Source organism: Poecilia reticulata, chromosome 12 (genome assembly GCF_904066995.2).
Source record: "Poecilia reticulata chromosome 12, P_reticulata-male-v2, whole genome shotgun sequence".
In the NCBI taxonomy this organism is placed as follows: Eukaryota; Metazoa; Chordata; class Actinopteri; order Cyprinodontiformes; family Poeciliidae; genus Poecilia; species Poecilia reticulata.
Window position 1 is genome coordinate 661,822 of NC_088841.1, and position 13,368 is coordinate 675,189.

Consider the following 13,368-nt stretch of genomic DNA (forward strand, 5'->3'; position numbering starts at 1 on the left):
TCAAAATAAAAGATCCTCCAGACTCAAATAATACATAAAACGGAAATATTTCACTATTTCTTGCGCGGCCCGCTACCAATTGGTCCACGGACCGGGGGTTGGGGACCACTGGGTTAGATGACTTGGAAGCTATTGAAGAAAACATTATATTATTTAATATTAAAATTATTTAAAATATTGTATATGAATTTAAAATGTAATGGAGGATATTGTGTTTCATGTAAAAGCATAGACAGTTAGTCAGTTGGTCACAATTCAAGGCATTTACATTTGTTTGACAGGAGTGTTTGGTTCGATAATTTGTTAGGTCCCTAAGAGAACCTTCGAGCGCTTGGGCCGGGGAGCGGTGGAGAACGGCTGGCCGACATTAGCGTTCATAAATCGGATCAACCTTGAGCTAAAGGCCGGTTACTCCGCGGAGCTCGAATATCCAACTTGCAACTTAACTTCGCTGTGGTCTTCAACCGCATCTTTTACAGGATGAAAACCAAGCTTTCTTTATGTAGGTCCTCTCAAGATCAAATGACAGCAGTAAGACAAACGGTCTCAAACTTTCAGTCAGAAACTTCCTTCTACAACCGGAGCACAAACGATAACTGTTGTCCTCCAGGCATTTCTCTCCTAAAAGTTGCGAACACGCCAGCCGACAGAAACATAAAGCTCTAATTTTAACTCAGCTGCTGCGCGTGTAACATGCTAACCTGCTAGTGCCTATGAATGATAACAACGAGAATGCAGAAATACACTAGCTCATGTTTAACCTTTCGGATAGTAAATTTGAGTAACTCATACACAACGGTCCTTTGGTAGTTTCTCTACTTACCAGATTGCTGTTTCGGAAGTGCTCAACAAATGTGTGACCGGCCGTTTGCCACGTCTGCCATAAACTATAGAATACGTCGGCTGGGATCTTCTTCTGGGGAGTTTAGTCGCAGATTACATCCATAAAGGTGTATTACTGCCATCTAAAGGTAGCCCCGGTCCAAATACTCGCACTTCCACCCTTGTTCTTCTTCTTGTTGTGTAATGGCGGTTGGCAAGCAATTTAAAGGTGTGCATTTATGCCAACTACTGGAGTCGAGTGTGAATCAGAATGCAACTTATACAATTACCCTCCCCCCACCCCCCTAAAAAACAAACAAACTTATATCCTTTCTATCAATTTAGTTTTCTTAAGATAGTTTCTTAAATAACGGAAATATTCAGAAGTAGAAGTATTCCCCAAGACATCTTGTATATTTAACTGTAATTTATTCTTTAGAAGTCTACATTCTAACTTCCTTCTTTCATGAGAGTACTTAGAACATAACAAAACATGTTTAACTGTCTCTTCTTGAAAACGAAAATCACAATTACCTGTTGGATGTTTCCCCATTTTAAATAGTGTACTGTTTAAACCTGCATGACCAAAACGTAACCTGGATATAATGTTTTCTTCTTTTCTACTTCTTCCTGTTCCCCTCATTGCACCAACTTTCCTTTGAATACTATAAAGCCATCTACCAGTTCTCTCTTCTTCCCATTGCTTCTGCCATCTTTCCTTAACCTTTTGTTTAATAATAGATTTAATTTCCTCTTTACTAAATGGAATCAGTATCTCAATATAACTGTTTTTTGAAGCTTGTTTTCCTACATGAGACGGAACCCATGCAAATATTACTATTAAACCCATGGCCTGAATTCTATAAAGTAGTATCTGAATCTCCAATAAAAGGTCTGGTCTACTATTAGACTGATTATTTTTAATTGAGTATAATGATAAACTTGAATCAGAACAAGTTAAACTTCTCAAAGGACAAACTTCTTCAACTTCTTCTAAAGCCAAAATGATTCCCATCATCTCTCCTGTAAACACTGAGACCCCATCCTCTTACATTTTTTAATACTAAATTCTGGGACGATAAACGACACCCCATTGTTGCTACTTGAGCTCTTAAAAGCATCTGTATACACTTGAACATAATCATTGTATTTATTATCTATATATGATTGCACTCAGTATGATTCTGAAAGATTTCCTTTTGTCCTCTTCTCAACAATGATAAGTCTACAACAATGTCATAAAATAGAGATGGATGGACCAGTGAAAGAGGAACTGTTTTATTGTTTATAAATATGAGTCAATCAAAATCTTTCACATCGCTTTCTATCTCCCAACCAAAGGATTTTAAAGTCTTTTTTTCCCTTTTCCCAACTAGGTTTTAAAATTTCTTGACATGGATGGTTTTCATAATGACCCTTTAAATAACACCAATAAGATAACCTTAACTGTAATCTTCTAAGATAAAGTGGTAATTCCCCCATTTCAACTAATAAAGCTGAAATTGGAATTGTTCTGACAGCTCCTGTACACAACCTCAAGTTTGATACTGAATATTATCTAATTTTTTAAGTAGTGTTTCTGATGCTGCCATAATCTAATACAGATCTTTTTAAACCCGTGTATATCGCTTTCAACGCTTTCCTCTCAGCACCCCACTCTCTCCCCACCAAACACCTCATAACATTTAAAACTCTCTTACACTTATCCACTACTTTCAAATATGAATATTCAAGTAAATTTTTCTTCCATCCACAAACCCAAAAACTTAAACTCCTTTACCTTTTCTAAATCATGCTTATACAAATGCAATTTTAAATAATTAAATTTAATATTGCATTTCTTCCTAGTAAAAAATAGTCTGTTTTATCTATTAAAATTGTAAATCCCCAATTATAAGACCACTCTTCTATACTATAGATTGCTTTATTTTTCATTAACTATAAAATTCAAGTTCTCTCTCTTCCAAATTGCCCCATCAAAAGCAAATAGTGAACAACCCATTCCATTCTCCAACTTATCAAACATGTCATTAATCATAATAGAGAAAAACTAATGTAGCACGGGTGTAAATTTCTAGCTTTCACCGGTTTCTCAAACTCTTCATTAAATCACGTGATAATCCTGATAATGTCGCTCTCACGAGACAATGAAGCAACCAATCACTGCCCAGTTTCCAAGGTCACATGTTGTATTGCAGCCTATTGGCTGGCTATATTAATTTGAGCAGGAAGTTTGAATACTAGATGCATTGGGGGGAGCAGAGCAGAGCTGAGCCATAGGAGCCGATTACCACCAGACCAGCCAGGAGAGATGTCAGTTGTATGTAGAGCAACCGGCGGATCTGGCCAGAAGATGGCGAGCTAAATGTCCAGGCCTAGAGCCATAAGAAAAAAGATTGCACTACGTGTGCGAAGACTTCCGCTCTCCTGCCAGGATGGTAGGAGGCTCCTTGTAGCCTGAGAACTTTTTCTGTCTCATCTTGATTTCGGATTTCCCACCTGGGACCTAAACCACATCAAGTCAAGCACCTTACCCAGAGTCAGCCTGTCTTGGGATTTGATTACCCCAGCTTGGGGTCAACGGACTGAAGGGTGTGGGCTTGGTCAACTGTGGGGATTAATTTACTTTGGTTTTGTTTGTTTATTTTCTTTCCTAGTATTGCGCATGTTTTGTTTTTTTGTATGGCCTTTTAAATGTCTGTTTTTCTTGTTGGATTTATATGTGTTGTTGTCTTTCACCGTCAATATAACACACTGGCACACTGCAAATCTTCAGACTCCGTGTCTCCTTCATGAGTCGAGTGCTAGTCTTCTGAGAAACCAGCCCAATTGATCCATTTATTCATATGGCATTCTTTAAATATACTACATTTATTTCTGGCGAGCTAGCCAGGAGGAGGCAGTAGAGAGCTGAAGAATTGCTGTTTTTTTGCCAGTATGGACATTTTGATGAAATATGAGGTTAAAATACCTAATGCAGTGTTGATTAGATATGCAACAAACACAGAAGCTGATAATGAAGTAGCTGACTTTTTGACTGGTTATGGACCAATGGAAAAGTTCAAATTTGTAACTGATTCTGACTCAGATTTTCATGATTGTATAATTTTTGAGTTTGTGTCAGGAAATGCATTAGAGAGGTTGCGTAAAATCTTGCCATACTCGTATAAGTGTCAAACTGGAAACATTAGTTATGAAATTGAAGAACTTTCAGTGGTTTGTTCCGAGTTAGAAACCAAAGAAAAAACTCAAGCTTACTTGAATGAAATGAAAAATTTGGCTAAGCTCACAGGTCAGGATTACACAGATGTTCTTCAGAGTGTAATGTCTCTACTGGGCCGGTCAATTATTGAACTTGGTCCAGCTGTTTTGAAGTCTTTGCTGGATAAGGAGGAGTTAGTCATGGCTACTCCCAGTACAACACCGCAGATGACAACGAAGGATACTGATTTTCTCAAATTGGAAGAAGTCACTGCAGACAGGGAGCTGCCACAAGACAATCCTGAACCCGTAACGGGGAACACATCACAAGCCTCTGGAGCTTTGCCAGCCATGTCCTTCTCAGCCCTCAACCCGCCTGGAGTGCAAAGGTATGTGGTTGAACACATCATGAAAAGCGAAGACAATGCAATACATATGTCCTCATTAAAATTGAGATCATTTTCTGGTCGAACCCCAAGACCTTCACACGAAACAGATTATGAAACTTGGCGATCTGTTGTAGACCTTTTGTTAAGAGACCCGGCTGTATCAGACCTGCAGCGTTCCAGAAAGATTTTTGACAGTCTATTTCCACCAGCTGCTGACATGGTTAAACACCTTCAACCAGATGCACCTCCTGTAAGTTATCTTAAAATTCTTGATTCTGCTTATGGAACAGTCCAAGATGGAGACGAACTGTATGCAAAGTTTATGGAGTTGTTTCAAGATGCAGGTGAAAAGCCATCAGTTTATCTTCAACGCTTACAAGTGACTTTGAACCATGCTGTAAGGAGGGGTGGAGTATTGGCTGTTGATTTTGAAAAACATTTACTGAATCAATTCTGTCGTGGTTGCTGGAATAACTCTTTAATCTCTGAGCTCCAACTTAAGCAGCGTAAGGCAAACCCACCATCTTTTGCAGAGCTGTTACTGTTGCTACGAACAGAAGAAGACAGAGAAGCTGCTAAAGCCCAGCGCATGAAACAGCATTTAGGTTCCAGTAAACCCAGAGTTAGCGTGCAGTCACATGTTTGTACATCAGCTGAAGAAAAGAGTGCTTATGATAACCTGACTAGCATCACCCAACAACTTGCTAAGCAGTTAGCTGATGTACAGAAACAGTTGGTTGCTCTTACAACAGCACAGGCTGGTCAGAAACAGTCTGTTTTGCCGAAATCTGTGCATGTTTCCAAGTTCAAGCAGCCTTCGCAGATTAGCAAAAGTTCATCTCAATCTTCTCAAAAAACTGCAGTTTTACCACCCAAGCCAGGTTACTGCTATCATTGTGGAGAAGATGGACATATAAGACCAAAATGTGACAATCCTCCTAATCCTTCACTTGTTGTTGCCAAGAAGAAGCAATTTGTGGAAAAACAGAAAAAATGGCAGAAAATGAACCCTCACAATGCTCTGCCGTTAAACTGAACCCAGTTCTTGTTGAGGGACAAACGGGAACTGCAGAGGACCAGAAAAGTCCCACCAAGCAGACACCTATAAGATGCACCTATCTGTTTCAAGTAACCTCAGAGGCTACAAAGTTGCCACAAGGGCTGATTGGCTCAAAATGTACTGGTCAAGTAACAATAGCTGGTCACTTAGTTCAATGCCTGTTAGATACTGGATCACAAGTGACCACAATACCAGTTTCTTTCTATAATCAGTATTTTTCTCATCAACCAGTGAAACCATTAAATGAGTTGTTGCAAATAGAAGGAGCCGCAGGCCAAGCTGTCCCATACTTGGGTTACATAGAAATGTCAGTCATTTTTCCTAAAGAGTTTGTTGGTACAGATTTGGACGTTTGTACTGTGGCGCTTGTGGTTCCAGATGTTAAAAGTGGAACTCAGACCCAAGTTCTGATTGGAATGAACACCCTTGATTCCTTATATGACAAGCACTTTAAAGATGAAAATGCTAGCTTTAGCCCAGCTAAGTATGGCTACAAAGTAGTTCTTCAGCTGCTTCAGTTACGTCACCAGCAAACCCAAGAGTCCAGTGTATGTGATGTAGAACTAGGCAGTGAGTCACCTGTTATTTTTCCAGCAGGCCATACCATCGTTCTAGAAGGCTATGCCTGTACCAGCTTGCTGCCAGTTAGCAGTTGGGCATTAGTTGAACAGCCTTCTACCCCCTTGCCAGGAGGTTTATGTGTGAAAAGTTGCTTGGTGTCATTGCCTAAACATGCACCTCCCAAGATTCCAGTGGTTATCACAAATGAGTCGAACCACAGCATAACATTGTCACCATCTGCTTCTATTGCAGAAATCACAGTATCACCACAGCTTCTGTCTGAGGTTTCCTGCTGTAGTGCGCAGCTCAAGAACACTGACAAAGTTGATCTCCAATTTGAATTTGGAAATTCTCCAATTCCTCCTGATTGGAAAGAACGAGTGATTGCTAAACTCAGAGAAATTCCAGAAGTGTTTTCCCATCATGATCTCGACTTTGGATGTACTGATCGGGTGAAGCATCACATCCATCTTCATGATGAGACTCCATTTAAACATCGTGCTCGCCCTATCCATCCAAATGATATTAAGGCTGTTCGCAATCATTTGCGAGATCTTCTGGAGACGGGAGTAATAAGAGAATCAGAATCTCCATTCTCTTCACCGATCGTAGTCGTTCGAAAGAAGAATGGGGATGTTCGGCTTTGTATAGATTATAGAAAGTTGAACCTCCAAACGGTAAAGGATGCTTATGCATTACCAAATCTGGAAGAGTCATTTCGGCTCTCACTGGTTCACGATGGTTCAGTGTTCTTGACTTGAAGTCAGGATATTATCAGATACAAATGGAGGAAAGTGATAAGCCTAAAACAGCATTTGTGACTCCACTTGGGTTCTGGGAATTCAATAGAATGCCCCAGGGTGTGACGAATGCACCTAGCACTTTCCAACGCCTTATGGAGAAGTGCATGGGTGATTTGCACTTAAAAGAAGTTTTGGTCTTCTTGGATGATTTGATCATTTTCTCTGACACCCTAGAGGAGCATGAGAGTAGGTTGATAAAAGTGTTGCATCGACTCAGAAATTATGGTCTTAAATTATCACCACAGAAATGCAAGTTTTTCCAAACATCTGTGCGTTATTTGGGTCATATAGTTTCTGAACATGGAGTTGAAACAGATCCGGAAAAGATTAGTGCCTTAAAATCCTGGCCAGTTCCGCAAACTTTAAAAGAACTACGATCGTTTCTTGGCTTCGCAGGTTATTACCGCAGGTTCATTAATGGCTACGCCGCTATTGCTAAACCTTTGAATGACCTGACAAAAGGGTACCCCTCTACCCGCAAACAGGGCCGCAAAGCAAACATTCTAGATAAAAGCCATGATGTAAAGCAACCTTTTAATGAAAGGTGGACTGCACAGTGTCAATCTGCTTTTGACATATTGATTGACAGATTGACGACAGCCCCAGTACTCGGTTTTGCCAACCCAAGTCAACCTTACATATTGCATACAGATGCTAGCACCATTGGGCTTGGAGCTGCTCTTTATCAAGAACAAGAGGGAAAGCTACGAGTTATAGCATATGCCAGTCGTGGGTTGTCTGCCAGTGAAGCCAGATATCCAGCCCATAAATTGGAATTTTAGCTTTAAAATGGAGCGTAACTGAAAAATTCCATGACTATCTTTATGGCTCCAGATTCACTGTCATTACGGATAACAATCCATTAACATATGTCTTGACCTCTGCTAAACTTGATGCTGCTAGTCATCGATGGCTTGCTGCGCTGTCTACATATGATTTTAAATTGCAGTATCGTGCAGGCAGCCAAAACAGTGATGCTGATGCCCTCTCCAGGAGACCACACCCCCAGACACCTGATCCACAGAGAGAATGGGCTATGGTGCAACAGTTCATCACAGCACATATGGATAAACCAGAGGATACTGCAGAACTCACCCCTGATGTGGTTGGAGCCATTTGCCACAGCTGTCTGCTGAGAAGCCAAAGTCCTGATGGTCCTTTGGAAAGAAACATCACTCTGGTGGAAACGATGAGTATAACTCCTACAGTCCTTCCTGATTTGTATGTTGATGAGTTTCAAGGATTGTCGGTGCTTCCATCATTGTCCCTTCATGACATCAGGGAGAAACAGAGAGCTGATCCTGTTTTGAGAGAAGTTATTCATCAGCTTGAAACGGGAGAAAAGATCCCTCCAACAGCTAGAGCTGAACTTCCTGACCTTCCTCTTCTGATGAGAGAATGTAATCGTCTTGAATTAAGAGATGACATCTTGTACAGAAGAAGACAGGATGGTGAGATTTTATCATTTCAGCTTGTGTTGCCAGAGGAATGTCGTCCTGTTGTCCTTTCAAGTCTCCATGATGATATGGGCCACATGGGGATTGAAAGAACACTTGACCTTGTAAGATCGCGATTTTTTGGCCCCGCATGTCTGTAAATGTTAAAAACAAGATTAAAACTTGCAATCGCTGCATTCGCCGGAAAGCCCTGCCAGAACGAGCTGCACCATTAGTGACCATCCAGACCAGCCGGCCACTTGAGCTCCTGTGCATGGATTTCTATCAGTTGAACCTGATAAAAGCAACACTAAAAACATCCTTGTCCTCACAGACCATTTCACCAAGTATGCTATGGCCTTTCCAACAGCCAATCAAAAAGCAAAGACTATCGCAAAATGTCTGTGGGAGAATTTTATTGTGCATTATGGGTTTCCAGAACGCCTGCACACAGACCAAGGGCCTGATTTTGAGTCTCACCTCATCAAAGAGCTCTGCAACATTGCTGTTAAAAAGTCGCACACCACGCCATACCATCCTCGTGGGAACCCTGTTGAAAGGTTCAATAGAACTTTGCTCAGCATGTTGGGTACATTGGAGCCAGAGCAGAAAACTAGGTGGAAAGAGTACGTCAAACCACTTGTGCATGCGTACAATTGCACCCGAAATGAGGTCACAGGCTTTACTCCATATGAGTTGATGTTCGGTCGCTGCCCAAGACTTCCTGTTGATATTGCCTTTAACTTGCCTGTCAAAAGTCCCTCATCTCAATCACATTCTCAGTATGTGCAGAATCTGCGTTCTCGGCTGAAGGAAAGTTTCCAGTTAGTTTCCAAAAATGCAGAAAAGATGGCAAGAAGAAACAAGATTCGTTTTGATCAAAGAGTGAAACCAGCCCATCTTGAAGAAGGTGATCGGGTATTAGTGAGAAATGTGAGGTTCAGAGGCAAGCATAAACTGGAGGATAAATGGGAGACAAATGTTTATGTGGTGGTTGGTAGTATGGGTGATCTTCCTGTGTATGTTGTAAGACCAGAAGCGGATCCCACTGGAGGGACCCTAACTCTGCACCGTGACCTTCTTCTCCCTTGTGGATTTCTTCCCCAGATTGAAGAAGTTGATCAGCCAATTTCTACACCTACTTGTAGACCTCATACCCGCAGTCTCCAGGAACCAACAGAGGACCTGGAAGAGAGCCTGGATGAGGAAGATGAGTGGAGTGTGCCTCGGTTCTCAGTTTTGTCACCTGTGAAGGTCAGTGTTGAGGGAACAATCCCTACCCAGCCCATGAGCAAGGTTACAGAAACTGAAACAGAGATGCGGATTCCTTCACCTGATGGCGAGTCGTCTCTACTGTCGGATGCTATGGATCCACCATCGGACCAGGAAAACGTTTCTTCAGGAGATGATCAGATGGACCCTAAAGATCTACTTGAACCTGAGCTGAGTCCTCCTGAGGAAAATTTGGAGTCTCATGGCCCGGTAGAGACGTTACTTAATTCAACCACATCCTCATCGCATTCCGCTGAATCACCTATAGCCACTCGTGAGGTTACTGGAGAATTAGAAGCTGAACAGCCAATTCGTCGATCTAGTCGACAGCCAAAACCAGTCCAGCGTCTGCAGTATTCTGCTTTAGGCAAACCACTAGCTTCTGTAGTGAAAACCCTTTTGCATAGTATAGCAACTGCTTATGATGAAATGTTTATTGAACCTGCATCTGCTCCCATATATTCTAATATCCAGGTGGTATAGCATGCATCGGTGTTGCATGGATTTAAGGGGGGAGGGTGTAGCCCGGGTGTAAATTTCTAGCTTTCACCGGTTTCTCAAACTCTTCATTAAATCACGTGATAATCCTGATAATGTCGCTCTCACGAGACAATGAAGCAACCAATCACTGCCCAGTTTCCAAGGTCACATGTTGTATTGCAGCCTATTGGCTGGCTATATTAATTTGAGCAGGAAGTTTGAATACTAGATGCATTGGGGGGAGCAGAGCAGAGCTGAGCTACAGGAGCCGATTACCACCAGACCAGCCAGGAGAGATGTCAGTTGTATGTAGAGCAACCGGCGGATCTGGCCAGAAGATGGCGAGCTAAATGTCCAGGCCTAGAGCCATAAGAAAAAAGATTGCACTACGTGTGCGAAGACTTCCGCTCTCCTGCCAGGATGGTAGGAGGCTCCTTGTAGCCTGAGAACTTTTTCTGTCTCATCTTGATTTCGGATTTCCCACCTGGGACCTAAACCACATCAAGTCAAGCACCTTACCCAGAGTCAGCCTGTCTTGGGATTTGATTACCCCAGCTTGGGGTCAACGGACTGAAGGGTGTGGGCTTGGTCAACTGTGGGGATTAATTTACTTTGGTTTTGTTTGTTTATTTTCTTTCCTAGTATTGCGCATGTTTTGTTTTTTTGTATGGCCTTTTAAATGTCTGTTTTTCTTGTTGGATTTATATGTGTTGTTGTCTTTCACCGTCAATATAACACACTGGCACACTGCAAATCTTCAGACTCCGTGTCTCCTTCATGAGTCGAGTGCTAGTCTTCTGAGAAACCAGCCCAATTGATCCATTTATTCATATGGCATTCTTTAAATATACTACACTAAGGACTCATAATACTTTCCTGAGGTGTTCCATTTTCAACACAAAAGTTTTCTGACAATTGTTGACCTATTCTTACTTGTATAAATCTATTATGCAAAAAATCTTTTATCCAATTAAACATTGAACCTCTAACTCCCATTTTCCTTAATTTAATTAAAAAAACCTTCTTTCCACATCATTCATATATATATATATATATATATATATATATATATATATATATATATATATATATATATATATATATATATATATATATATATATATATTTTGGGGGGCCCACAACTCGGGACGTTGTGGGCCGGTGGGCGGAATACTTTGAAGACCTCCTCAATCCCACCAACATGCCTTCTGTTGAGGAAGCTGAGCCTGGGGACTCTGGGTTGGGCTCTCCAATCTCTGGGGACGAGGTCGCCGAGGTGGTCAAAAAGCTCCTCGGTGGCAGGGCTCCGGGGGTGGAAGAGATCCGCCCGGGGTTCCTTAAGGCTCTGGATGTTGCAGGGTTGCGTTGGCTCACGCGACTCTGCAATATCGCATGGACATCGGGGGCAGTTCCCCTGGATTGGCAGACTGGGGTGGTGGACCGGAGGGTGTGCTCCAATTACAGGGGGGTCACACTCTTAAGCCTCCCTGGTAAGGTCTATTCAGGGTCCTGGAGAGGAGGGTCCGTCGGATAGTCGAACCTCGGATTCAGGAAGAGCGGTGTGGTTTTCGTCCTGGTCGTGGAACCCTGGACCAGCTCTACACCTTCAGCAGGGTCCTGGAGGGTGCATGGGAGTTTGCCCAACCAGTCTACATGTGTTTTGTGGACTTGGAGAAGGCGTTCGACGGTGTCCCTAGGGAGGCCTTGTGGGGGTACTCCGGGAGTATGGGGTACCGGGCCCTTTGATACGGGCTGTCGGGTCCCTGTATGACTGGTGTCAGAGTCTGGTCCGCATTGCCGGCAGTAAGTTGGGCTCGTTTCCGGTGAGAGTTGGACTCCGCCAAGGCTGCCCTTTGTCACCGATTCTGTTAATTACTTTTATAGACAGAATTTCTAGGCACACCGAGGTGTTGAGGGGATCCGTTTTGGTGGCCTTAGGATCGCATCTCTGCTTTTTGCGGATGATGTGGTCCTGTTGGCTTCATCGGAACGTGACCTGCAGCTCTCACTGGAGCGGTTAGCGGCCGAGTGTGAAGCGGCCGGGATGAGGCTCAGTGCCTCCAAATCCGAGGCCATGGTCTTGAGCCGGAAAAGGGTAGAGTGCCTTCTCCGGGTCAGGGGGGTCGTCCTGCCTCAAGTGGAGGAGTTTAAGTATCTGGGGATCTTGTTCACAAACGAGGGAAGAAGGGAGCGGGAGGTCGACAGGCGGATTGGGGCAGCGTCTGCCGTGAAGCGGGCGCTGTACCGGTCCGTCGTGGTGAAAAGAGAGAGCTGAGTCAAAAAGCGAAGCTCTCGATTTACCGGTCGATCTACGTTCCCACCCTCATCTATGGTCATGAGCTTTGGGTCATGACCGAAAGAACGAGATCACGGATACAAGCGGCCAAAATGGGTTTTCCTCCGCAGGGTGGCTGGGCTCTCCCTTAGAGATAGGGTGAGAAGCTCGGTCATTCGGGAGGGACTCAGAGTAGAGCCGCTGCTCCTCCACGTCGAGAGGAGCCAGTTGAGGTGGCTCGGGCATCTGGTCAGAATGCCTCCTGGACGCCTCCCTGGTGAGGTGTTCCGGGAATGTCCCACCGGGAGGAGGCCTCGGGGAAGACCCAGGACACACTGGAGGGACTATGTCTCTCGGCTGGCCTGGGAACGCCTTGGGATTCCTCCGGAGGAGCTGGAAGAAGTGGCTGGGGAGAGGGAAGTCTGGGCCTCCCTTCTGAAGCTGCTGCCCCCGCGACCCGACCCCGGATAAGCGGAAGAAAATGGATGGATGGATGGATCAGCACTTGTACTAGACATTACTTGTTGATTTTTCTGAACCGTTCTTTTCTCTTGAACACTTTTTGCTGCCTCTGCCACATAAGTGATGTTTTTAATTGTTCTCAGCTGTTGAATTTCTGCTGCCTTTTTCCTTACCTCACAACCTCCATACGCTACATTATGCTGTCCATCACAGTTACAACATTTCATTTGTACATCCACTCCACATTCATCATATCGATGATCTCCTACACATTTGGCACATGTTTGATTCCCTTTACACACTGCTGCAATATCACCATACCTTTGGCATTTAAAACAGTGCAAAGGGGGAGGGATATATGGTCTCAGAAAAACTAATGAATCCAATTTTAGCCTTATCAGGAAGAACTTCTCCTTGAAACTCCAGAAGTACTGATAAACTGTCTATTTTTCCTCCATTCACATGCTTTAACAATCTTTTGAGTCTCCGTATTTCTCCCCGCTATATATTCCCTTTTAGTCTTGATTTCAATATAACTAATTGGAAGTGCTTTTTATCCCAAAAAGCTATAATTTTAATATTATCTTTTTTGTGTCATGTATTTTGT

The 13,368-nt window shown here is 43.0% G+C and overlaps 2 protein-coding genes across 4 annotated transcripts in view; one reads left to right on the plus strand and one right to left on the minus strand.

The window, feature by feature from the left end:
• The window catches only part of prrc1 (proline-rich coiled-coil 1), a 52,382-nt gene extending 51,362 nt beyond the window's left edge, over nt 1–1,020 (minus strand). The window contains exon 1 of the mRNA XM_008423811.3: nt 824–1,020. The gene's annotated coding sequence lies outside the window, so the exon portion shown is untranslated. The remainder of the gene's footprint in view (nt 1–823) is intronic.
• The window catches only part of LOC103473513 (multiple epidermal growth factor-like domains protein 10), a 232,232-nt gene that overhangs the window by 205,154 nt on the left and 13,710 nt on the right, over nt 1–13,368 (plus strand). The gene's annotated exons all lie outside the window — the stretch shown is intronic.